This window comes from Neophocaena asiaeorientalis, unplaced genomic scaffold (assembly GCF_003031525.2).
Source record: "Neophocaena asiaeorientalis asiaeorientalis breed wild unplaced genomic scaffold, Neophocaena_asiaeorientalis_V1.1 scaffold1675, whole genome shotgun sequence".
Lineage (NCBI taxonomy): Eukaryota > Metazoa > Chordata > Mammalia > Artiodactyla > Phocoenidae > Neophocaena > Neophocaena asiaeorientalis.
Window position 1 is genome coordinate 7,772 of NW_020173262.1, and position 26,664 is coordinate 34,435.

The window sequence follows — 26,664 nt, forward strand, 5'->3', positions numbered from 1 at the left end:
AAAAGGGAGGGGCCCGGGACCCAAAAAAAAAAAAAAAAAAAAAAAATACTCATCTGAATAGAAACTAAAAAACTCACTCATAGGTTAAAGAGGAAGCTTGAAAACAGCCAGCAAAGTAAACATGAAAGTAGGTAGGAGGAAGAGCATATTAAATATAAAAACAGAAATTAATAAAATGGGGGGGAAGATTAACACTTTCCTAATTGTATATTGTGATGACCAATGATAAGATGAGTGAAATTGGCCAAGAAGAATATAGGTATTATTTGAGCCTCTATTCCTATTCATGGTATATTTTCTATATTAGTAATCTTTTTCTTTAGAAGGTATCCAATATGAGCTAATAAGAAGACTATAGAACTCAAAATATAGAACGTAAATTTGTTGTCAAATTTTCAGTAGTGTGTCTTTTCCATATAATAAGAAAATTAACTATAGAACTGTGTAAGTGAAAATATCAGACTTATAGAATTATTTACTATTTATTTTATTTAAAAGATTTTATAATGGCCTTTAATAGAAAATTCTATTTATATGTGTAAGATATTTTTCTTTCCCTTCTTGTAGGTTACTCAAATGAGTCGTCCAGACCTGATTGTCTTTCTGATGAAATACCTGATGGCTCTCATAGTTGGTATTCCTTCCATTTTTTGGGTTGGAAGCAAAAAGACATGTTTTGAATGGGCCAGTTTTTTTCATGGTCGTAGGAAAAAAGAGTAAGTTGAAGTAAATTATCATGGTGTTCACAAACTTCACATTTACGTAACATCTTTGTGTTTCCTGTGTTAAAATAATTCGGATTTGGAGGAAGTATTCCAAAAAGATTGTAACCTCAGCTTCCACCAGTTATGATTAAACCTTAAATCGCAGTTAAAAACTTATTCAGAAAAGATAGCCAAGTAGAACCAGGCTTAAGGCCTATTCCTTACTAATTCAGAATATTTGAGGGAAGACCAGTCTTTATTTAAAAAAATCCAAATTATAATCTTCTTAACATTAAAAACAAATTAATGATTTTATATATATTCTTATTTGATCTTCTTGACACTTCTCTGAGGACTGGTGTGTATTATCATCTCAGTGTTACAGATGAGAAAACTGAGGCACAGAGAGGTTAAGTGCCTTGGCTGAAGTCACATAGGTATTCGATTAGACTTCCATTTCCAACTGTCCATCATTCTTCCAGGTTGTACCATAAATTATTTAAAGAGATAGCATGTTATTCCATTCTCATGAGGTACATGTTAAAGCCAAAATAGCAAAATGATAAAATGGAATATGTTAAAGAAATTATTTTAATTCATAGTTGGCCACATTGCATATTAGACTGTCATGGTAAAATATAAGATTTGCCAAAGCAGTCTTCCTAGGGCATATTTGAGGAATCTTGAATTTTTTGACCCCATAATTAATGAAACAAAACAAAACAAAATAAGACCCTGCAGTATTCACAAAGGAACAAATGACTTCAAAGTGTTTACTAAGGATAAGTCTTATATGTATACTGTATTTGAATTATCGCATATTCTATGTTAGTGGAGTCTATATTCTTATGATTTTACTTAACCTAAGTTCCATGGAAAATGGATTTGGTGGGATAGTCTATAAAACGCTTAAGATATTTAAAATGTTATTGTGTCTTGTATGGGTTAATGTACTTTTTAAATACAACTTAAAGTACTGCATTAGCAGGATCTGTATTTTCTAAAATACCAGTAATTAGCAGCTTCTGTTACATCGATTAGATTGAGATTTTTTAAAATCACAGTTTTAAAGTGTACATTTCTTATTACCATATCTGAGACTACTGCTAGTAATATCAGATAATGCATTTCCCCTTTAAATACAGTTTCATAGGGCAGAGAAGGAAAGAAGAATTCAACAACAAAAATGTATTTCCTAAGAATTCATCCTTTGAGAAAGTCTTTAATGAATGTTTACTGTGTGCTTTGAACTATATTGGGATGCCAAGGATTCAGTAGCATACAAAACAGGCCAAGTCCTTGCTTTTTGTGGAACATCCTTCCTTGGGGGATTTATCTGTATATTTTTTGAAATTTTTAAATATGTTTTAATCACAGTAAAACATAATTCTGAGGGTTTGAATTAAACATTCCTGGTCATCTCTGGACCATACACAAACAATTCTGTAATACAACAATTCTGTTGTACTAGAAACTCCAGATGGAGCTAAGCCCAAGCTACCCTTTTGGGGAATCTTTCCAGTTATTTGGGGGATCCTAGTTGGGTCAGAATCCTTTTGAAACTGGTTAGAACTCCCAAGAACCCTTCTATTTGGTTTTCTGGAACCATGGACCACCCCCGCAACCCAACAAAGTCATTGTGACCCTCCAGTGCTCTGGGCTAGAGTACCACTCCTCAAGAGTGTGAGCACCCTACAGCCATTTCTAGCATTTGTCTGGTTGAGCCTTTGAGAAATGACTATGGAGTAATCATAATAATGGTTACCAATTAATTGAGCACACTTAATACTCCAAGCACTGTCCTAAGCATTTTACATATTAGTAAATCATTTAATCCTCTAAACAACCTTGTGAGGGAGATCATCATTTTACAGATAAGAAACTGAGGCATAGAACCAAGGTTTAATAGCTAGTGAATGGTAGAATTGAGATTCACACCCAAGCAGTCTGACTCTAGCCTGCTCTTAACCCCTCTGTTATACTGTGTGTCAAAAGACTGGCTTCTAAAATTATGCAAATCAAATTAGTGTTCTTCCTCTGAGTGAAGCCACATTTAAGACTGTGCTTATGCTAATATTTCTGACACTGATTGAAATATTTTTAGAAATCTTCTTTTGGAATTATCTGGGTCACAGCACTTAATTTCTCTGGACCTCTGTTTTCTTATTTGTAAAATGAGGGGACAGACCTTCACCATTTGAAGGTGGGTTAAATTTTTGGAATGACCAGAAGTCAGTTTGAACCAATTTTTAAAAATAAGTTAAGAAAACAAATTCAGTAATCCAGAGTGACTTGGGATGTATGTATATATGAATAGGGCCATTGATAACACAAGAACAAATGTTGTTTTAACTATCTTTGAGTTGTTCTTTATTCTACTTAGTTTTTGACATTTTGTTTTTATCATATACATAAACATTATGTTTTATCATTACTTTATGATTGTCTTTGAAGCCATTTAAACTTAAGTTTGATCCCCAACTGCTGTTTTTTTAAACATCTTTATTAGAGTATAATTGCTTTACAGTGGTATGTCAAAGTTTCTGCTTTATAACAAAGTGAATCAGTTATACATATACATATGTCCCCGTATCTCTTCCCTCTTGCATCTCCCTCCCTCACACCCCCAACTGCTGTTTTGTTGTATGACTTTTGGAAAGTCCTTTAATCCCTTAGAACCTCAGTTTCTTCATCTATAAAATGGGGATCACAATATTTATTATTAATGGACATCTAATATCTTTTTAGGACTTAATCTCTATAATAAAGGCATTATTAAGAAAGATTAAAGGAGAGTATATGTAAAATACCTGGTACTCAACAAATATTAGTCTTCTTTCAGCCCTTCTACCCCAGCACTAAAACAACAACGGGATAACAACAATGATCTTTTTCTAGTTCAAAAACTTAGAATATATGCACTTTCTCAATTTATGATCCAATCTTTACATGTTGGAGAGTTTTTTTTTAATGAAATTGTCTAATTTTAACTTTATGTATGATTCTCATAGTCATTATTTACACAAACTGATACACTGACCTTTGCAAATATTTAATTGGCTCTTTTATTAATTACCACTTTGTTCATCATCATGAACATCTGTCTGCTTTTAACCCTTTCATAGCAGTTAAAAACTTTTGCTCTGGGGCTTCCCTGGTGGCGCAGTGGTTGAGAGTCTGCCTGCCAATGCAGGGGACGCGGGTTTGTGCCCCGGTCCGGGAAGATCCCACATGCCGCGGATTGGCTGGGCCCGTGAGCCATGGCCGCTGAGCCTGCGCGTCCGGAGCCTGTGCTCCGCAAGGGGAGAGGCCGCAACAGTGAGAGGCCCTCGTACCACAAAAAAAAAAACCCAACTTTTGCTCTGGACATAATTCATCCCCTTAATTCTTTTTTCCTAAGCCTTTAATGGGTCTGGGACTTAATTGTATGTTTGCTTAAATTAATTTTTCATATGTTTTGTTCTCGTTATGATCATTCATGTTTATTCCAGCACTAGACAAATGCTCTGTCATAAAGTCAACTTGTTACCTTAAAACAACTGCTCTTACAAATTAAAAAATGTGTCTATGCCATGATGAGGCCTCTACTACTTCCATAAACCATGCAAGAAAATAGTATTTCTACTTTATAATAGTACCTTTGTAATATTTCAGTGTCCTTGAGAATGATAAATTTCTTGAGCTGAAAGGGACTTTTTAGAAATGATGAAATTGTGTACCTTCAGTTTATAGATGAGGAAAATTAAGAAAAGGGGATAGTGAGTTGCCTAAGATTACATATTTATTGACAGAGTTGGAACTAAAATCCTGATTTCCTTATTCTAATACGAACCTCTTTCTATCATACCACTTTTGGGAACAGATTGACACAGATTTTTGTTATATTCTCTCTTCGGTCAACAGTGTTACCTTATATCTGTCCTAAAGACATTATTTGGGAAGGAATTAATTTCAAGAATAACATCAGTTTGTCAAAAAAGTAGAGATGTTAGTCTGTATCTTAAACTTAGTATTTTGTTGTCTAGGATAGTGAATGAGAGCCGACAGGTACTCCAGGAACCTGATTTCGCTCAGTCCCTGCTGAGGGATCCAAATACTCCTATTATAAGAAAATCAAGAGGAACTTCCACTCAAGGAACATCCACACATGCTTCATCAACTCAGCTGGCCATGGTGGATGATCAGAGAAGCAAAGCAGGGAGTGTCCACAGCAAAGTGAGCAGCTACCATGGCAGCCTCCACAGATCCCGTGATGGCAGGTGAGTTTTATTGGTAGATTAGTTTATTTCGTGTGCTGAATTTGAGTCACATGGCAAGTAGCCAATGTGACTACTACTATTGGAAGAGTAGCCAATTCTGAAAAAGAAGTTGATCATTGTTAACGTTTTTGAACTTTCCTAGGTACAGTTGTCCCAGATGATGGTCAGACTTAATGCCAGTCAGAGGAGTTTAGAGTTTGACTCGATGCAGCAAGCAATATGGAGTCATTGACGGGTATTACTGATCAGGGAGAAGGCAGGGTAAAAGTGGTTATTTTAGTAAGATTAATTTGGCAAACAGTTATGGAATACCTACCATGTCAGGCATTGTGCTAGGCTCTGGGAATACAAAGATGATTTAGGCATGATCTTTGTTCTTAATAAGCTCAAGAAAGATAGTGTAGTCATTATTCATGTTGTGGTTAAAAGCATGGAGTCTGGAATGATAAACCTCAGTTTCCTCATCTGTAAAATGGAAATAGTAATAATATTTGCCCCTTTAGCAATGTTGTAAACAATAAATGAGATAATGTACCTAATTGTTTGGAACAGTGCCCATCTCCGTAAGTGCCTGATACCAACTTTTATTATCATTATTATAAGTTAATAATTAAAGTAAAATGCAAATATAATGGTATAGTCCAGAGGTTGGCAAACTTTTTCTATAAAGAGCCACATAATAAATAACTTTAGTCTTTGTGGGTCATATGGTCTTTGTTGGCAACTATTCATTTCTGCTGTTGTAGCATGAAAGCAGCCATGGACAATATGTAGTCAAAATGGGAATGGCTGTGTTCCAGTAAAACTATTTACAAAAATAGCAAGGGGCCTCATTTGACTGGCAGACCATAGTTGGCCAACCCCTGTTTAGTAGCTTGGACGAGGGGGTGATTAATTCTGGTGGGGAAGGGGATGGGAAAAAGCTTCACAGAGAATGTTTGAGAGTGGGCTGGATGTGCTTTCCTGTTAAATTTGATGGTGGAGACACTAGAATTAGAAACTTCTTAGGAGCTTTGCATTAATTCAGCTGAGAGATGATGAAGGCTTATGGAAGAACAGTGGCAGTGGCAAGAGAGGAAGAGCTGATCTGAAGGATATTTGAAAAGAAGAAATGAAGTGATAGGAGTTGGAGATGGATTAAAGCAATTGGAGAGAAGGAATGTGCCAAAGATTTTTTTTTTAATATTTCTAGTTTGGGAAACTGAAAGAATGAAAATTATAATGCCTGAAATTCTTTGTTCACTTTGAAACATCTCTGTTTCTACAGCTGTCCTGTATCCTTCCAGTCTCATTCCAGCCTTTCTCTCAGTGTTCCCTGTCCTCCCAGTATAGGGTATGATTCCTATACTCACTGTCTTTTTAGTCCTTCTGGTTTGTCCTCTCAACTTGCTTTCTTTCGCCTTCTAACTTCATCAGCTACCCTATGTTTTAAAAAGGAGCAGCCTTTCTTTGACTATCATATATTTTCTATCTTTTATCCATTTCTTTTCCTTTTCCTTGCCAGATTTTTGAAATGAATATTTTGAATATTTCCGTTCTACCAATTGCATCCTTCATTCCTTGTATTTCTAGTCTTTTTCACCTTCTTACCCACTTCTGACATCACCAATGCCCTGTTTTTTAATCACATTCAAAGATCTTCTCTTTCCTGCCTTTTCCTTCCATTCAGCACTCCTAAATAAAAAGCATTCTTTTAAGTGCTAGGGACACAGAGATGGAAGACAGAAGAGTAAACAGTTGGTAGTAATATACTTTAATGGGTATGATAAAATCATGTACAAAGTGCTTTGGGATTCCAGAGAAGAAAACCATTTAAGTCGCCATGGAAAGTCTTGTTCACAAACAGGATAGCACTTTAATTTGAATAGGATTCAGAGGAAGCAGTTGGAAATTTCAGACAAGGAAACAGCATATGAGGAGGGAAGGAGGACAAACGGGCAGTTAAGTACCAGGGCAACTGTAGGAGATGAAACATGCTGGGAAGTTTGGAGTTTTTTCCCTTACAGCAATGAGAAACTATTAGAATACTTTGAGCATTGGGGTGATAAAATCAGATTTGTATTTTAGGAAGATCACTTGGACAACAGCATAGGAGAGGAGATTGTAAGTAAGCCCAGTTGGGAAGTTTCTAGAGTAATTTAGAGGTCTTAACTTAAGACACTCATAAAGAGGGAGGAAATCAGAGAATCTTTCAGAGTACGTTTTGTCAACACCACCCTCCATGAACTGACTCTCAGCATTATTTGATGTCTGACATTATTAGCCTTATTTTCAATAAGGAATGAACAGTTAGAATACAGCTTTTATGCGTGTGGCATTCTGTGTATAAAGAGATATATAGAAGAAAGCTAAAGTATAATTTCTGCACTCTAGAAGAATATAACCTTATGAGAAAGATAGGACATATACATAAGAACCAACTAAAAAATAGTGCAAGCCAGCATATAATTAAAACAGTGAGTATTAGAGATGATCAATGTTATAGAACTTCAGAAAAGGGGAAGATCAGATTGGCCCATGAAAATATCTCAGAGGAGATAAGTAGGGTGAGTGAATGGTAATACAAGATAAGTTCATATTGAGTAGAGAATTTCTGAAGGCAATTAAATATAGGGGGATTTCAGCATCAGTAATCTGAATGGAATGGGAGTTTAGATAAGAAAGTTTATAATCTTTAATATAAGGTAGTTGGTAATTAAAATTGTGAGATAGAATTCCTTGAATCTTAATAAAAAAAACAACAGACCAAGAACAAGACCTTGGTAAATACAGTAATGATAATAATACAATAAGAGGGACTTCCCTGGTGGCACAGTGGTTAAGAATCTGCCTGCCAATGCAGGGGACACGGGTTCGAGCCCTGGTCCTGGAAGATCCCACATGCCGCAGAGCAGCTAAGCCCACGCACCACAAATACTGAGCCTGTGCTCTAGAGACCACGAGCCACAACTACTGAGCTTGCACGCCTAGAGCCTGTGCTCTGCAACAAGAGAAGCCACTGCAATGAGAAGCCCGTGCACCGCAACGAAGAGTAGCCCCCACTCACCACAACTAGAGAAAGCCCACGTGCAGCAACGAAGACCAAACGCAGCCAAAAATTTTAAAAATTAAAAAAAAAATTAAGTGCCTTTAAAAAAAAAGAAATAATAATACAATAAGAATAGCCTAGCATGTGATTCAGAGAAAGTGCTTATAGACATATGAAGGAATCTATGAAAGTATAATGTCATGGAAACTAGGGGATATACTATGACCTCCTGTAATGGCCTTTCTTATCTCTGATAAATTAAAATCATACTCATCCTTTAAGGCCTGCTTGATTCCCATATCCATGGCAGTTAATTAATTGCTTTTTAATCATTCTTGTGGTGTGACCTATTTTCAATACAGTTGTTTTTCCTTGGCTAAGTTTGCAGTTTCTGGAGGATGTGAACTTGGTGACAGATATTTGTATATTCCCCTACAGTATCTAGCCCAGTGCATATTAGGAGACAAATAAATCTATCAAACAACTTTAGAAATAATGTGGGCATGCCATCTCATGGCGATTTCTTTCTGCATCAGTTTTTAAGTTTACACGTGAACACTATATTTGGCCATGGTTTTCTCATCATTTCCTGGTATCTTGGCTGTGAGATCACACGTATACACACATTCCTGCTTCTCAGTACTCACTCTAGTCCAGACTCCTTGATGGATAATTACTGATCTCAGTGCTACGTAAAATAGAATAAGACTTGGGTAAATATACCTTCACATGTATGTCAACTTCAAAGAATAAGTAATCGGTAGTTAGATGAGAGGATGTAAAAAAGGAAGTGGGGGCGTCCCTGGTGGCGCAGTGGTTGAGAGTCCGCCTGCCGATGCAGGGGACACGGGTTCGTGCCCCGGTCTGGAAAGATCCCACATGCCGCGGAAGAGTAGGTAGATGGAGGTTTGAGAAAGAGTGGCTAGTTTGGTAAATAGGTGACATTTTACTATGTAGTTGAGTCCTAATTATCCATGGGCAGGTGGTTCATATTCTAGAATTTTGTGGATAGCCATATATTTCACTTAAAGAATTAGACATAAGAACTCAATTTTTTCTATAAAAAAAGGTATTCTTTTAGTCTTATTCATTAATTAAACTCAAAGACAGATTTCATTTTAGAAAATACTGAATTCATATTTTTAATTACCTTGATATCATTCCTAGAACACTGCATCATATTTTGCTCTTTTTCATTTGCCATATTTGTTTGAAATAGATACTTATGAAGTCATTGAGAGGTGAAAGGTCTCCATATTGGCTGGCAAATCATATTTAGAGAAATCTTTCACTCAGTTTAGGGCAATGATTATTATGTAAAATAATTATTAACTAGAATAACAGGCTTATTATGAAATATTTTCATTTGCAAACATTGTAATTATTTTACCAAAACTTGCAAACCAAAGTTAAAACCTTTGTATTCTGAATGTGAATTCTTTTAATAAATAAGAATTAAATGAAAAAAAAAAAAAAAAGAATTAAATGCTCTTTTATAAACCATTCCGTTAACATGAGGAATTTAAAAAATATTTTAAATGTAGCTTTTTATTCTTAAATGTTCTTTTTTGCTTTATGCAAAATGGGAAAAAAGACATGCTTTCTTTTATAATTTTAAAGGACTTAATTTTTAAACTCTGTGATCTAATGAAAACATTATCTGACAAGCACTGCTATAATACTAGATCAGCTCAGTGGTATATGAATCAATCTTTAAAGTCTTTAAATTTTACAAATGATTCATATTGAGTCATGAAATTTGTTATAATCATCAAATGAGGGAAATGATAAATGCTTTTTGACAGCCAGTAGGTCTTCAGCTGCTTGTGATTAGTTGTTTTTTTTTTTGTTTGTTTGTTTTTGTTGTTGTTGTTTTTGCGGTACGCGGGCCTCTCACTGTTGCGGCCTCTCTCGTTGCGGAGCACGGGCTCCGGACGCGCAGGCTCAGCGGCCATGGCTCACGGGCCCAGCTGCTCCGCGGCATGTGGGATGTTCCCAGACCGGGGCACGAACCTGCGTCCCCTGCATCGCCAGGCACTCTCAACTACTGCGCCACCAGGGAAGCCCCAGAGTAGTTGTTTTGATGACTATTTGAAAAAGGAATGGCCTGCTACCTTTTTATTTTTAGAAATACTACTTAAAGTTTAATGTGTTAATTAAAGTTATAAATTATTTTCAGTTGTTTTCTTTGATCTTTGTTATTCTAAATTAAATATTGTTTTTACAAAAAGTGTATAGTATGTTTGAGTGTGAGTTTTCTTACCTCTAATGGGGGCTCAGTGAGTCAGAATTGCAACAAAAGAAATTTTAACGGCTCCCACTGGTGTCTTTCAAGGTAAGTAGAATGACAGAGAAGACAGTCTGCAATAAGCCAAGTAGCCCAGTTGACATACTCAAGCTGTGCCTTGGCTAGGGATAAGGAGAGAATTTGCTTTTTCAGGAATATGGGTTACAAAGCCTTAGGAGTTTGCTACTTCTGTATTTAAGTTGATGTAGCTTTTACAAAATAGCATCCTCACAGCCTGAAGCCCTAATGAAAAGTAATTAAGACCATTTACAGGTAGTTAATTCAGCTGTTAACTGGGCTCTCTGGAAAGAAGCTGTCGGCACCTAGCGTCATCATTGCTTGCTAATTCCCTCACTTTTTTTTTTTTTTTTTAAGGTCACGGTAATTTCTCCTCTAATTTCATTTGCTCGCTTTTCCAATGCTACTCTTTTCGTAAAATTGGAGTTTGCTGTCCTACTGATTATAACCATTCTTCTAAACTCCCTGGGACAATGCCATATTGCTTCTGTTGCTGTTCTTCCTCTGCTGGAACCCACCTCATAACCTAAAACTTATTTGAATGAGAAAAGTATCCTTACTTAGTTAGCATAGCTCCAGATCAGTCAGCTCTTCTTAACTTCAGCTTCTGTCCTTTTGCAAAGCATACCTTAATTCTGAGCCTAATCAGTAGATTTTCTCTCCTTTCTGTTTGGCCACTTGAATAATTCAAGAGTGTAAATCATCAAAAGTTGGTTGTTACTTTTTCACTTGTTAGTTTCCTAATTATTTCACTTGATGAGGTATTTTCATGAAAATTTTTAGTGTTATTTTCTAGTGTGTTCTGTTACCTACTTCAAAACAAACTCTCCTATATTAGGTACACTCCCTGCAGTTACAGAGGAATGGAGGAGAGACTACCTCATGGCAGCATGTCACGACTCACGGATCACTCCAGGCACAGTAGTTCTCATCGGCTCAATGAACAGTCACGACATAGCAGCATCAGAGATCTCAGTACTAATCCTATGACTCACATCACACATGGCACCAGCATGAATCGGGTTATTGAAGAAGATGGAACCAGTGCTTAAATTGTCCTAAGGTGGAAAACTTGTGTTGTTTAAAAAGCAGATTTTCTTTGCCTTTGCATGACTGATTGCCGTAACTCACTGTTATGATGCTTTCAGTCAGGTGCAGATTGTGTCCATTGAAAAGTAAACTTTTGCTTTTTATATTGCAACAAACTTGTAACATCAAGGCATCCAAAATGCTACGAATTATCGCATAAATAATTCTTATTTCTAGGTTATGAAGAAATAATTATTTGTCTGGTAAGCATTTTTATAAACCCATTTGTTTTATATTTAGAAAAATCCTAAATGTGTGGTGACTGCTTTATAGTGAACTTTCATATAATATCAACTAGTTGTGAGATAACATTCTGGTAGTTCTGTTAATAAAACAAAATTTCAGAATTAAAGAAATTTTCTATGCAAGGTTTATTTCTCAGATGAACAGTAAGACTTTGTAGTTTCCTTTCCACTAAGTGAAAAAGAACTGTGTTTTTAAACAGTAGGAGAATTTAATAAATCAGCAAGGGTATTTTAGCTAATAGAATATAAAATCAACAGAAGAATCTGATTAGTCTATTGAAGGCTCTTTTGAAATTCTGTCAAAATAATCTTTATTCAGAGAAATACAGGAGCAGGATTAGCGACGGAGTAAAAGCGGAGATGGGCATTTTTCCCAGTAATTGTGCTGTTTTTATTACTTTTGTAAATATTACTTTTACTGGCTGTTTTTTTATAACTTATCCATATGCATGATGGAAAATTTTTACTTTGTAGCCATGTTTTCCCATGTAGTAGTATTGATTCCTAGAGAACTTCATGTTCAGATATGTTCTGTGGAAGCATGTAATAGAATAAGCATCACACACTATAAGGTTTTTTGTGGTAATCATAATTACAAAATGGCAAAATGTTTCCTCTGTATTCGTTGCTTGTATTTTTCTACAGTGAGATGTGATCTTGCCAAAGCCACCAGATCTTGGTATCCAGGCCCCTCCTGTCAGTGGGTTGATTGTCTGCACTTGCATTGCCCAGTAGCCAATATGCTACAGCTTTTGCCCCACACCCTTATTTTCAGATTCTGGATCATTCTTGTTTATAGCTGAAATACATATAACCTAAGTCCAAAGAGGTGATTAATTTGGGGTATTTGAAAATCATTGTAGCTAAATGGAGCATGATTAGTCCTGCTGTGAAGTATCCTTTAATCTTAAAAATATCAACTCAAAAATGTTTGACATTTTGTCTTATAAAATTTAAATAATTTATAATAAAAACTGTGAAGTTTATTAGGCATGAAATTGATCGGAAGGGAAAGAAAAATTCTGGAAAATGCTGCATGTGTTTTATAGAAAAGTATATTTAAACAAGGGATCCTCAACCCTGACTACAGATACGAATCACTTGGGGAGCCTCTGATACCGGCCACCTTCCTCTCATTCAGATGACAACTGGTAGTTTTTTAAAAAGCTTTCCAGGTGATTTTAATCTGAAACCTGGCTGCAAGGTGTTTTAAACTAACTTGCCTCTGATGATGTGATGGCATCATGTTGTATCACGTGAAAATCTAGCTGGATTCATTGTTAATGCTTTTATATCATTACCTGGTATACAACGGGAATTCTGGATCCCACTTCTAAGGATTCTTACTCATTAAGTCAAAGGTGATGGTAGGCCTTTAAAATCTGGTTGTAAAAAGAAATACCACAGGTGATTCTTATGCAAGTATCCAAGAATCACACTTCAAAAAATATTCTAGACTCTAAAGAGGCCTGGCTTTGCCATATGCTAATTTTTTACCTTTAACAGGTCAATTTCTCTGAGCCTCAGTTCCCTTGTTTATAAATGAAGACAGAAGATAAATACCTACCTCACAAAATTGTCAAATAGGTATCAGATGAAAAATCATATGAAAGCTCTTTGAAAATTTTAAAGTGTTATGAACTATAAGGGATTAAGATTATTGAGGATTTAAGAGATTTGTTTGAGGGCTACCATAGTACATTCCTTGACATGTGCTTAATTCATGTGTACTTTTTCCTCTCCTTCTTTAAAACAAAAAGTACCAAGAAATTAGCTGTTGACAGAAGCTTTTATTAGGCGCAGAAGTCAGTTTTCTGATAATAATAATTTGTGTATCATGTTTTTTCTTTCAAAGTATGTATTTTTTAATATTTATTATTAATTCTTCTTAAGATATAGTTGAATATTTGGCTCAAATGCTTTACTTTTTCTTCCATCTTCATCGTCTTTTCCCTTGAAACTGGAGTTAATACTCAAGACAAGTAGAGTCTGAATTCCCTCACGTCTGACAGTAACCCTTTACTCTGAAAGCCAAACTTATAACAACTCATTTATAAATAAATCAGTAATTCTTGAGGCTTTTGTCTGAGGATTTCCCCTGAGAACAGCATGAGAGACCAAAACAAACATTCAGACAAAAAAAATAAGTTACTATAGAAGGTACCAGTTTCAGCTCAAAGATGTTGTCATCCATCGCCATCTGCATTATATTATCAATTGCCAAAATGTTAATTGGGGGCTTCCCTGGTGGCGCAGTGCTTGAGAGTCCGCCTGCGGATGCAGGGGATGCGGGTTCGTGCCCCGGTCCGGGAAGATCCCACATGCCGCGGAGCGGCTGGGCCCGTGAGCCATGGCCGCTGAGCCTGCGCGTCCAGAGCCTGTGCTCCGCGACGGGAGAGGCCACAGCAGTGAGAGGCCCGCGTAACGCAAAAAAAAAAAAAAAAATGTTAATTGGTTTTTTTGTGGGCCAAGTATAGACAGTTAAGTGAACATCATTATGAAAATCTTAACTTTGTGCTTCTTGATTTTTATATATTCATTTGTATCTTCTCTACTAAACTGTTGATGTATTTGTAAAGGATATATTGGCCTCTCGGTTACTTTCAGTATGTTAGTTTTGCTCCACAAAATTTACTTAGTATTGTTAATGCATTGTTTTAAATAACCGTATTTAGTTTGGGTTGTGTTATTTATCAAACTAGCGCTCCAAATTAAGATTTTTATTCTTTAAAGAAACAGTTGAAGAACTATAACAAAACAACAATTTCAAGTCTCAACTAGCTTAATCCAACATAAGCAAGTCCTGACAGCTTTCCTTCCATATGTTTAATTTGTGTGGTGATTGGCATATGATAATGTTTAGTATTTTATTTGTTCAGTTGACAACTGAGAAAATAATAGTTCTCTCTAAAATGTTAATATATAACTGAAAGCTTTTCGAGAAGTACTCTGATTTCAGCAATATTGTATTGAATTTTTTCAGTGATTAAAGCAAACAATTCAAGACAATATTAAGCTCGAAACAGTAGTTTCAAAGAACTGATTAGTAACTCAACAACTAGCAGAGGGCATAGTACATAGTAGGTTTTCAATAAATATTTAAATGAATGAATAGCTCATGTTATGCAACTCACTTTTACTCTAGCAGTGAAGTCTCACTTCAAAGAAATTTGAAGAGTCTAAATTTAAACTAAGTGAAATGAAGTCTCTGCTTTACCAGAATAATCTGCGGCAGTTAGTAATATGTGAATTGCACCAAATAAAGTGTATTTCTCCTAGAGTAACAGTCCATATTGCTATTTTAATTAAAGAAATATATATACAAACTTGTACCAACACTTTATATTAATTTTAAAAGGTGATGAGCAATTCTTAGAGGTATTTAGGTTCTTGTTGGTTTTATGTGAAGTTAGATCTTTGTGTAGTGGTTGGATAAATGAATATTCAAGTAAACCTTGATTAATGATGATTTTCTAAAAGCTGTTTCTTAGAGAAGATTTATGAAAATTCTGAGAATCTCTTCAAATTAGAAAAATTTACTACATTTTAACCTACCTCATTAGTTTCTTTGTGATAATAGCTGGCAGTAACTGAAGTTGTAACCATATTGGTTTAGGCTATATCCCCATGAAATAAAAGGAACTACTTAAAGTTTTTTGATAAAGTAGTGGATCATTGGCTTGAGCTTAGAAAACATTAATATAGCAAAATTTCACTATGATGATATTTATATTGCTTTTGACATGCCAAAGGTATATTTACATATTATCATACTTGGAATCAAAAGACCCATAATTATGATGTAAACTAGACAGCTCATTTAATTTCTCTTGGTCTCAGTTTCTTTGATGTAAAATACGGATAAGGTAATTTGGGGCCCCGAAACCTACCTCACTGGACAGCGTGAGGATCAAATGAGATAACAGGAATTATAGTGCTCTTTAACCTGTAAGTTCCCCTACTGATAGTATTTGTTTTTGTTAGAATTTTGGGGTTACAGAAAGCAAGGATAATGGTCTTCAGTGGTATTCAGCAGTAACAACAGAATAGGCAATTAGACCAGTATTCATTTGGTATAACCTTTAAATCAGCAATCCAATTAATCCTTTAAAAATTAGGTTCTTTTTCAAGAATGGCTATGCCCTTAGATTGTATTGGTTCTTTATTATATGTTATACCAGAATATGCTTTCAAATTTTACATGGCTGAATTTGTAGGTCACTTTCATCAGAAATTTGGGGATCTCCATTATGTTTTCTTTGATACAGAATGATATAACTACATTAGCTTGGTTTCAATGAAATTTATAAGAAAAATATAAAGAGAAGTATAAGCCTTATTTTTCTTTCTTTGAGGACTTTCATGTGCCCAGTTCTTTCCAATTAAGAACAATTTTTAAAATGTGATTACTGTAACTGGTTGGTTTTCATCGTAGCAAAACTTTACATTTTAAGTGATAATATTATCTTGTTTGTATATTTGCATATATAATTTTTAAACCTGCATAAAGTAAGGATTTCTCCATTCTTTTCCATACATAAGCACGCAAAAGAGCATTTTTATAGACCCTAGATTTACAAAGGAACTCACGGTTCTTTTAAACTTCTTTTATGCCTTTTTTACAACTGATTAAAATAAGAAAAAATGTTTACATTTAATTCAGCTATGTTTCTTGGTAGCTGTATGATTTTATACATTATTCTTATATCATTTTAATCTATTTTATATGAAAAAATTATGTTGACATCTCTTAATATTTTAGTTCTCTTCCCTTCTTGTTTGTTCCAATTATATGAGTTTTGAGAAAGGAGTAGGAAGACTAAGCAACCTTTACCTTCCATCTGACTATAATTAGTCTCCTGGGTTTTTTTCTAATGTAAATTCTATATTTCTTTAACAGCCAAATGGATATTGGGTTATAATTTTCTCTTAGGATCCAAAGTATTCTGAGAAAGAAAATGTTAAGGTCTATCCAGAACCAGCCATCTTTGCAGACATTCCTATTTGGTTGATTTATAAAGATTTAATATAATAAGTTAATAAGCATCTTTCTTATTCTGTGATCTCTAATTAGAAAGTAAAATTTTGTTGCCATAAAGATAAAAGAAGGTAAATTTTCACTTATATTTTAGTCAAATCCCATACCAGTACAGCATTATTCCTATAAGTGAGAGTCATTCAGTCTATTTAAATGTATTGAAGGTTGGTTTCCTTCAGAGTACTTTTTTTTTTAATAATCACTTTTCTCAGAAAATCTATTATGTCCTTTCTTGGACATTTTCATTGGTATGGTAGCATTGTTCATAATTTTTTTTCTCATTTTATTGGCCACTGTCCACTTTTCCCTGATCCAGAGAAACAAGTTTTTTACCTTGTAGTAATTTGGGTTTTGAAAATTCAGTGTTCCCTTATTTTGGTAATTACCGTTCGCTAGTAGCATTAGTATTTATAAGACAGTGCTATTTTTCAAGCTTGTTATTTTATCATATTTCCTGAAGTAGGGTGAACTACAGCATTACTATCATTGTTGTTATTGCCCTGGGGTTTTTGTGATATAAGTCAGCTTGTTTGTATTGCTAACTTGCAAGTATTTCTTTACCTGTGTCGACATGCTTACTGACATAAAAGAAAAAACTTTAGAGCTTAATCATTTCTTTTTTCTAAATTGGCAGATGTTTTTAATGCTTAGTAAAAATGCATTATGTTATTTTTAAATACCACAAAACTTTGTGTCAGAAGACCTGATCTCCAGTGTTGCCTCTGTTTTCAATGAGCTGTGTAACTTTGGAATTTTGCCTCTTGGGACCTCAGTTTTCTCATCTGTAAATGAAAGGAACAAGGGGATTAGATCAGAAGTGTCTCAAATTCCACCTGTTTCTGATTTGGTTATCCCTTGACTATTTTATAATCATTATCTAGGCTTACTTGTATTCTTGTTATTCTTCCCATGAACTGTATTTACTAGATCAGCCTGTACTGTTAATGCAAGTTATACTCAAATTAATAGGATTCAGATACGTTGCTAATTTTGTTTCCCATTCATGATTTTAAGTTATTTTATTTTATGTTTTTCGGCCACACTGCACGGCTTGTGGGATCTTAGTTCCTCGATCAGGGATTGAACCCGGGCCATGGCAGTGAAAGCACCAAGTCCTAACCACTGGACCGCCAGGAAATTCCTGATTTTAAGTAATTTTACAGGAGGAAAATTATATTACAGATAATAAAAGTAAAAGAAAGGTTACAAATAATTGATATGACCTTTTTTTCTCCCAAGGGAAAAATCTCCTAAAGAACCAGCATAAGCACCCTAAAATTGACGTACAGAAAAAAGTAACATGTAAAATTCTGTGGTCTTTGTTCTCTTAAATATGAATGTAGCTATTTAGGCTAAACTTTTAACAAAATGTATTCACGGTAAAATTAGTAAACAAAGCAGTGATAGCACTGGCCCATATAGCTAATTAAAAAAGCTATTAGGTTTTACTGACATTAAAATGATTATAAAATATAAAAGGAATTTAAGAGGAATGGATTGAAATTTTTCTGTTCAATAATTCTTAAGCTGTATTCTTAGATTCATTGCATAAATATAGTTGCAAGATTGCCATGGGCAAGTGAATGTCCTGCTTTAAAATATTGTTAGAGATAAATGTGGTGTGTTATTTTTTTCTGGCTCTGCAGAAGATGTTTCTCTAAAGCCTCCTTCTTTAATAAAATGTGAAGATTCCATTAGTTCCATCTCTCAGCAGAGTTCTCTTGTAGATTTAATTACGTTCTCTGAGAACCAGGCCAAGGAGGTTCCTGTTACTTTTAAAGATCATTGTCTTTCTTCTGATTGTCTTCATTAGCTCATATCAATCTCTTGAACCCTTGGTCTACAGATTTACAGTCTAGGTATTGGGTTTGGTGTCTGATGGGTAGAGAAGAATAACGGAAAGTTGATATAGGAAGGTGTACTGGTTTCTGGTGTGATTTCTTTGGCTGTACTTGATTCCTTGTCTTTCACTGGATCAGACAACCCTCCCGACTTCCAGAAATTAAATTAGATGCCCAGCTTCTCTCATCCAGACATGCCTGTATTACAGTGTTATTTTAAATGCCTGTTAAAAACAACCACTTTATTTTCAGTTCTCTGTCTCTTCATGTTTTGATATTACATTTGTTAAGCTTGAGTCTGAGGTCTAAACATTTCATTGAGTATTTTCTGGGTTTTGATAATGGGATATTCTATAAGATAAAACAGATAATCCTAGGGTGATTTAATTTATATTTATCCATCCACTATTTTTCTATTTCTCTACCTACTTATCCCCTCCCCCAGTTTTGAAAAGGAAGTTTATGTCTTCCCTGTCTCCCTTCCTTAGTCCTGCCTCAGATAATTTTTCTTTGAACTACTCTTGTTGGCAGAAAGATTTAATATGAAATAATTCTATATTTCTGAGACAAGATCAGCACAGTAGTTCTTTACACTGAGCTGAGGTGTTTGTGTACTTGAAAATATTATGTTTTCTTTATATGTGAACTTGAAATTATTTTTTTAATCATGAAAAGGACTCTAATTTGAAAATATTAGTCTGGAAACTCTTGTCATCAGGTGCTATTTTTACCTTAGCTTGTGAATTATCATAGTAAATCTGAGTTCTTTATCATTCATCTTTTTAAAAAGTTAGTTTCTCTAAAATTATCCCATTTCACAGATCTTTAATACCAACTTCAAACAACTTTTATGCTTTTATTTTCAGAAATGCCAAATTCTGTTTTCGAGAGTTTTATTTTTTCATTGCAGTTTAAATGTATTGCATATGTGAAGGAGTGATGCAGTTTAGAAATTTACTTTGGCATGATAAAGACAGCAACACCACAGTCCCTTACTCCCAGTCCCAAAAAGAAAAGTTCATTTGACACTCAAAAGCTATTAAATTGTCTTATTTTTATTTGAAAGAGCTATGGAAACTGTCTCTTCTAATTTAAACTTTTTAAATTAGGAAAATACCAACTTTGCTATATTTTAATCTGTTAGTGAATTGGGGATATTATTTATGTAAGTATATATGTCTACAATTTATTATAGTTAATAGTTATTTCGCTTTCTGTAATATACGATACCTGAAGCTCACATTTATTTAATGTGAGCTTTTTTTTTTTGAGACTTTTTTTTGTTTTGTCTTATTTTCTTGATGTTGTACAGTATTGTATATGTTAGGTTATCACAGTCATCTCAGCAGAAAACTCTTCCATAGATGGACTGTTCTTTCTGAGAATCAGCCCAAGGAGATTCATATCATGTGGTCATAGTTGGATAATAATATTCTGAGCTATGTGAAGTTGCTGGTTTTGTTGATCAAATGTTAACAATTTCATAATATATATTCAAGAAACAACCAAACAAAGATCCTTTAGAACAGATGTAATGACTTCCCATTTCAACTCTTTTCATCAACCTACCAAGCTTTATGAAAGAGACTCAAACTACAGATAACCATAGGTCTATCAAGAAAATTCTGCTTTGTTTTGCTTTTAAATTGCCCAGTTTTCAAAGATGTTTAATCAAAATGACTTCAGTAATTGAAGCAAATATCTTTCGGGAATACATAAGTTACGTACGCCTTTCGTTAAATCTGTGTGTAGTTTTTAAGCTTTCATTATTGAAACATTGTCATACATCTAAATATCATTTAGAGGCAAAATAACTCCCCTCCCCACCCAATATCTAATATGGACTCAAATTTTGCCAGCTACAGAATTGTGTCTTCTTGATAGGCGTTCTAAAATAATGAATTCTATTATGTAGTCAACAAATTTGCCTTAAAGTGCCATTTAAAGATTTTCTTTATGCATATGTTTCAGGTTGTAAGAATTAAAATATATGAGTATAAAAAAGCATGTAAAATTAAGAAGCTCCTACACAGGAAATCCCCAATTTTGTTCCAAAGTCATACTACATCTCCTCATATAAATAATATTTTTGTGAATAATAAGGGTAACAGATAGCCAACAAGAGCTGACCTAGTGCACTCCAGTATTAATCTAGGGGGCTTGGTTTGGAATAAAGTGTTAGTGACTATAGCCCTTTCACCTCTCTTAAAAACAAATACATTGTTGTTAGCACAAATTACTCTCTGTTAGTAGAATATTAAGCTTTAAAAGTGGAAATAATTTAGTGTTGGTGGAACTATTTTGAGACAAGAGATATCATTTAAATGACCTGACTTGGGAATCTGCTCCTCTTGCCCTGAACCCATGTGATGACTGAAAGTGCTGTATATGTTCAGTGACCTTGAAGAAAGGAGCTAGTCATTTCTTTTTTATGCGTCATATGAAGTCGGGGCCTTACTGATCTCATGTTTTTCAGTTCGAAGGCTGTGTCTGGAACATCCTAGATATCCTTCACCCACGCTCTTCTAAGGCTGTGTTTCAGGCTCTGTCTGCCCTACCTTCAGGTAGGCCTGCGTTCCAGCTCTGCTCCTTGCTATTAAATTTACAGATGGGCACTGTCCATTCTTGTTTTAAAAAAAAGTCTTGCCTCATTTTACCATTATCAACAATGACCACCATCTTCTCTTTTTTCAAGAGATATAAAGGTAGAAAGGATATTTTTTTTTCATTATTTTCAAAAACTAGTATTCTTAAACAGGTGGCACTTAGCAATTTAGTTTTCAAACTCTAATCTGAATTAAGTTGATGAGGTGATTCTAAAATTGATTCTAAAATTTTAATCTTGCTTTATCGTATAGACATCTAGTTAGAAACTTTATGCTAATAAAGACTTGTATTTTGTGGCATTAGTTCTTCATGTTTCTTTTTTATGTATTCAAAATCGTTCATTCATTTCCAAATGAGTGGAGAAGTTACTGTTGAGCTCTGTATAGGACAAGTGCGCTTGATTAGAGCATGAAATGTACTTTCACATTAGCTGGATGTGCTTTGCACTCTGCTCTGGTAGATTTATTTTGTTTACAGTAGACTGATGTCAGTTTTTGTAAATGTTTTTACTTAGCACTTTAACTGTGAGTGTATAAACTGATTTTAAATGTAGTGGTTGTATATTTTGCTTATAAATTGGAAATTTGTAATAAAATTAAATGATTTGTTCTGTATTTTGTCATTAGTACCTGACTGAGTATAGTTTTCTACCTCATCTTCTAGACTCTATTTAACATATTACACTGCTATTTTTATTTTTTTTATTATATCACCAAATTTACTTAAGAAAAATAGATTTGAACACTTTTTTTCCTCCAGTTGACACCTTTGAGAGATGTTGCTGTTCAGTGTGGCACACAATAAGGAAACATTTTGATGACGGGGCGTTATATTGAAATACCCTCGCATACCTCCGGAGCTCCATGTATAAAAATACTCCTTTGGAATTAATGCTGCTGTTGCCTCTTGAATTTAGATTCAGTTGTCAGTAAACCTAAATTAAATGTAGCCACAGTCTTTAAAATGATTGCATAAAAAAGAGAAGTAGTTAAAGCTCTCAGAAACATGATACGTTACAATTATAGATATGTGTAATCAGGCTATACGAAATGTAATACTATTTTAAACATTACATTTAAACTAAATAGCAGTTTCATGTTGCCATCAAAATTAATAATGGTGCTTCACATCCAAAGTAGGTGTGGAGGTTTGATTATTTCTCATTTGAGAACAACGTAAATGCCTTCTTGCCTCTACTTTTCCATCTCATGGATTCTCAGGGGTTCAGAGGTCATGTGGTAGCCCCCTTCTCACTTATGGAACCAGCTTTGAAAAGGCTCCAAATTAAAAATAATCCTTGGCAGCTTTATTCCAGTCCTAGTACAGAAGAATCAGGTTATCTCACCAAACTTTTCAGTCCTCTGATAAAATCTGCAGATGCTTCTTAATTTGCCTCTTTGCTAGGAAAGATGAGAGAGGAAAATTCTCATCCATCACAACTGTAGGTAACAGTGAACTATGGAAAGCACTAAAGTTTAAAGCAACGTATCATCATTTGGTCTCACTGCCGATGTTTAAATGATGTCAGTAAATATTTCACACTAGCAAATTATAAGTTGAAATTTTTTCTAAAAGATTGAAGGTAGCCACAATTCTCCCAGGCACAGATAGAATGGGTTTTCCTTCCTGCAAACTGGGGGAGAAGAGATAATTACTTTATTATCCTACAGTGGGAACAGCCGTACTTGATTCTGTGCATTCCCTGGCCTAGTATCCATGCATTTGAGGGTACAGTTAGCTCTGAAAAGTTCTACACAGAGTAGGTAGATCAGTGAAGGTATTACATAGTAGTGACCTTCTAAGCCTGGATATGAAACAGCTTCATTATATAGACATTTCAAAATAACCTATGCAGCAAGAGGAAAATAGACTTTTCAACCAAGTATCAGTTGAAAGTCAGAGATCTGAATGCACTGACTCAATTATTGCCCAGTGTTCCAGAAAGGTGCCTGCCACCAACGTGCTGGAAGGCACCAAAATTTAGTGTGAATGTAAATAAGGAGCTCAACATATGGGGATAGGGAAAGCAATACTGAAACACAATTTGCTGGTCTCTACTCCTTTATGGCTAAATATTAATTGAGCAAGGAATTAAGACCAGAAAAGAAGTGAACCTCAAGTACTGCTCCTTTCAGTTTCCATTTTAAAAAGCTCAAGTTTTATAAGTGTTACTGATGATTTCCAGAAATTTGATGTATTTTTTAAGAATTCTGTATTTACAGGTGCTTGGTTCTTCATGAATGCAGTGTTCTATTTACAGTCCAAATCATTTACAGCCATTACATAGTTGTTGGGTATTTTAAAATAAATGGTTATCTATTTCTTCACTGCCTCTCGAATTAGAAACTGTAATTACATGAGTCTCAACGGCTGGCTCTTTACGTTTTATTAATTATTTTTGTTGGTCTCCATCACAGATGGAATTTTTCACTGGTAATTCCTCCTAAATCCATTCGTATGGAATTCAGAGCAGTGAAAGTAAATTTCACACCATAGAGTAGGGAATGATAACGGTAAAAAGGAGCAGGAGGGATCTGGGGACAGCCAGCAGGACCAGTTCAGTTCTCAACTGCTGTTGGGTTTTGCAAAGCTTGGCTCATTATAACCTGTACAACATAGGCCTTTACGATCTTCATGTCTTCCAGCTTCATTTTGTCAGTGAGAGATCTGCCAGAAAAGAACTAGCGCTGAGTGCCCGGTACTACTCCTTCTGCTTGCATGTAGCCGCCCCTTCATGTGGTACCGTGTGTCTGTGCCGTGGACCACAGGGTTGAGTCCTTGCTCGTGGAATGGTGCAGACGGAGCTGCGATTCATACCCAGAATTGGGTGCTGGCTCAGGAATATCCGGAGTCTCTATGTTGCTCTTTACCTCTATCATGTTGATTGGTGGTGCCACGCAATAGACCGGAAGCTGATGCCTATTCCCCAGTTCATCATAGCCCTCTGTAAGCGCACCATGTGGTAACGTTATGTTCGCACCATCAGTGATTGCCTGTGCCAGGTCATGATCGTTGCTTTCAAAAGCATGTGCTGCAGCCTTCAAGGCATCCCAAATCTCTTTACAGCCTTCAAAAGCTGATGCAGTATCCCAAAATTCGTCTCTCTTGCTGAGCAGTTGTCCATCTGTCATGGGATAATCGCTTTTCCATTTGGGTTTCTCCTTTTTCAAAGGCTCGTCACGACCTAAAGCAACTCAGTCCCAGGGCCGCCCGCCCAGCAGGCCTGGCCCCCGTGCTGCCCTCGCCTCTGGCTCGGCCCTGCCAGACTAGGGCTGGCCCATCCCGGGTGGGTCGCAACTCCCGCTTCACCCCCTCGCAGCCCAGCACACCCACGTCCAGGTGAGTCCAGCCCCGTTGTAGCCCGTCCGCCAGGCCCCATCGGTCCCCGCCCCTAAGTTGCTGTTTTTAAATTAGGTGTCATATTTTATGTTCTTCTAATTACTAATTTTTTCATTCATAATAACAGGATCCACACTAATCTGGAATATAGAAATATATAAACACACCATTCTGTATTATAGCTCTTTCACACTTACCTTGTTGATATAGATGAGTCCCATCTCTGTTCATTATTATATCCTCAACATACACCGCCACTAGGCACATAATAGGGGAAAAAATGAATACATTAAAGTATCCATTTCCCAATAGAAAATCCTAGCCACGTAAGCAAATCAGTTTTTTTTTCTTTTCACACACAGGGCAGCAGATCAGGATTTAAACTGCTATTAAGAGCTTTTTGCCTAGATTGTACAGTGTTTAGTTGGAAGGGACCTTAGAAATCATAAGGTACAACTTCCAACCCAGTACAAAAATCCTTCAGAACCATCTTTTATAAGCCTTGGCTTGAATGATTTCAGTAACAGGAAGCTTACTACTCTGTAAGGCCTTCCATGTCATTTTGAAGTCTGCCAACAACCAAAATGATCAAGGAAATGAACACTCCCCAAAAGTCTTCCTAAAGGAACTGCTGACATCTTCATTTTAGCCCTGTGAGATCCATGTCAGACTTACAGAAGATAATAAGTTTGTATTGCTTAAGCCCCTAAATTTAGGGTAATTTGTTAGAGCAGCAATAGAAAACTAATATATTCAGCCTCACACTTGCACATCTGCAAAGTGTAAGCAATGAACAAGTGAGTAATGGAAAATGGCCCAAGGATCCATTAGGGACCAGAAAAGTTTCAGAGAGCTGGCCAGTTGCCATGGAACAGACTGCTGAGGTGGCTGGGATAGGTTGGAGGTACTGAGATTAATAAGAGCAATCAGTCCCTGGTGCCCTTCTTCCAATTTTATTCTTCATTTTTTTCACCATTATTCTCCAGTTTTCTTTTTATTCCCATTTCTCCTTTTATCCTCTCTTCCATCCTACTTTCCTCCTCTTTTAAACACTGCTCTTCATTTTTCTCTGCTAATCAAGCATATGTTTTTGTCAGCCCCACACCCCCACCAGCGTACCCACCCATTTGTCAGAAGGAGATAAGGAGCAGAACATGCGAGGAGCCTTGGGAGAATGTCGAGATTTTCAAGTGTGCCAAGAATTAAAAAGGTAAGGAACATAGCTTTACCACCTGGTCTCTGGGTACTCCAGAGCACCACATGCATTCACAAAAGAGGGTTATATACAAATCTATTTATTTAAAAAAAGAAATCAACACAAAACTAAGCAGGTGGGCTTCCCTGGTGGCTCAGTGGTTGAGGGTCCGCCTGCCGATGCAGGGGACACGGGTTCGTGCCCTGGTCCGGGAAGATCCCACATGCCGTGGAGCGGCTGGGCCCGTGAGCCATGGCCACTGAGCCTGCGCGTCCGGAGCCTGTGCTCTGCAACAGGAGAGGCCACAACAGTGAGAGGCCCGCGTGCCGCAAAAAAAAAAAAGCAAGCACCCAAAAGTCTTTTGAAAATAACAAAAGGTTTTTGCTAAGGTACTGGTTAGTCACTATCTTCTATTTTGCTGCCGAAAAATTATGTTGAGCCCTTTTCACTATCTCTTAGCGCAAAACTAAAGGCCCTAAGTGGCTAATGGAAAGTCTTCATCAACTTCAAATAATATTACGTGAGCTACTGAACAATAATAAATACAATAGAAGCATTTAAACACTTCACGTGAAGTGAATCAATGAAGCATGTACAGTTTTATTTTAAGAATTTTTTGGCACCGGATTTTCTAGAAAAGTGTTTGCTGAATACGGGGACTAGATCCATGACTAATACCTATATGCAAGCTTCCGGTTTCCCACAAGCCCTGGTGGCTGCAAGGGCAGACGAAGGGACATTGTTCTCTGGCAACAGATTGGGCTTTGGTTGAGCCAGTTTAAGGGAACTGTTGGTAAGAATCCTGAGGACAGGCGTAATACCTGTGCCCTTAGCCATCAATATAGTAGATTTCAAATGAACCCTTACCAGGAAGCAAGGAGAGATTCCCTTAATGATAAGCATTTCTAAAAATTCCAAAGATTATGTGGGCCATGTGGCTGCCAGAAATTGGTTTGTTTCTGGAGCCGTTGCTGCAGCACTAAAATTGGTCAGCAAATTCAGAGGAGAACAAAC

The 26,664-nt window shown here is 35.8% G+C and overlaps 1 long non-coding RNA gene and 1 pseudogene across 1 annotated transcript; one reads left to right on the plus strand and one right to left on the minus strand.

Annotated features, from left to right (window-relative positions):
• The first annotated feature begins 635 nt into the window (after positions 1 to 635).
• Positions 636 to 11,737, plus strand: LOC112400102 (uncharacterized). Its single transcript, XR_003003370.1, has 3 exons — positions 636 to 716; positions 4,730 to 4,963; positions 11,135 to 11,737. It is a non-coding gene; the product is annotated as an uncharacterized LOC112400102 (long non-coding RNA).
• Positions 11,738 to 23,674: 11,937 nt separating this feature from the next.
• LOC112400103 (ubiquitin domain-containing protein 2 pseudogene) lies at positions 23,675 to 24,301 on the minus strand (annotated as a pseudogene).
• Positions 24,302 to 26,664: the final 2,363 nt, after the last annotated feature.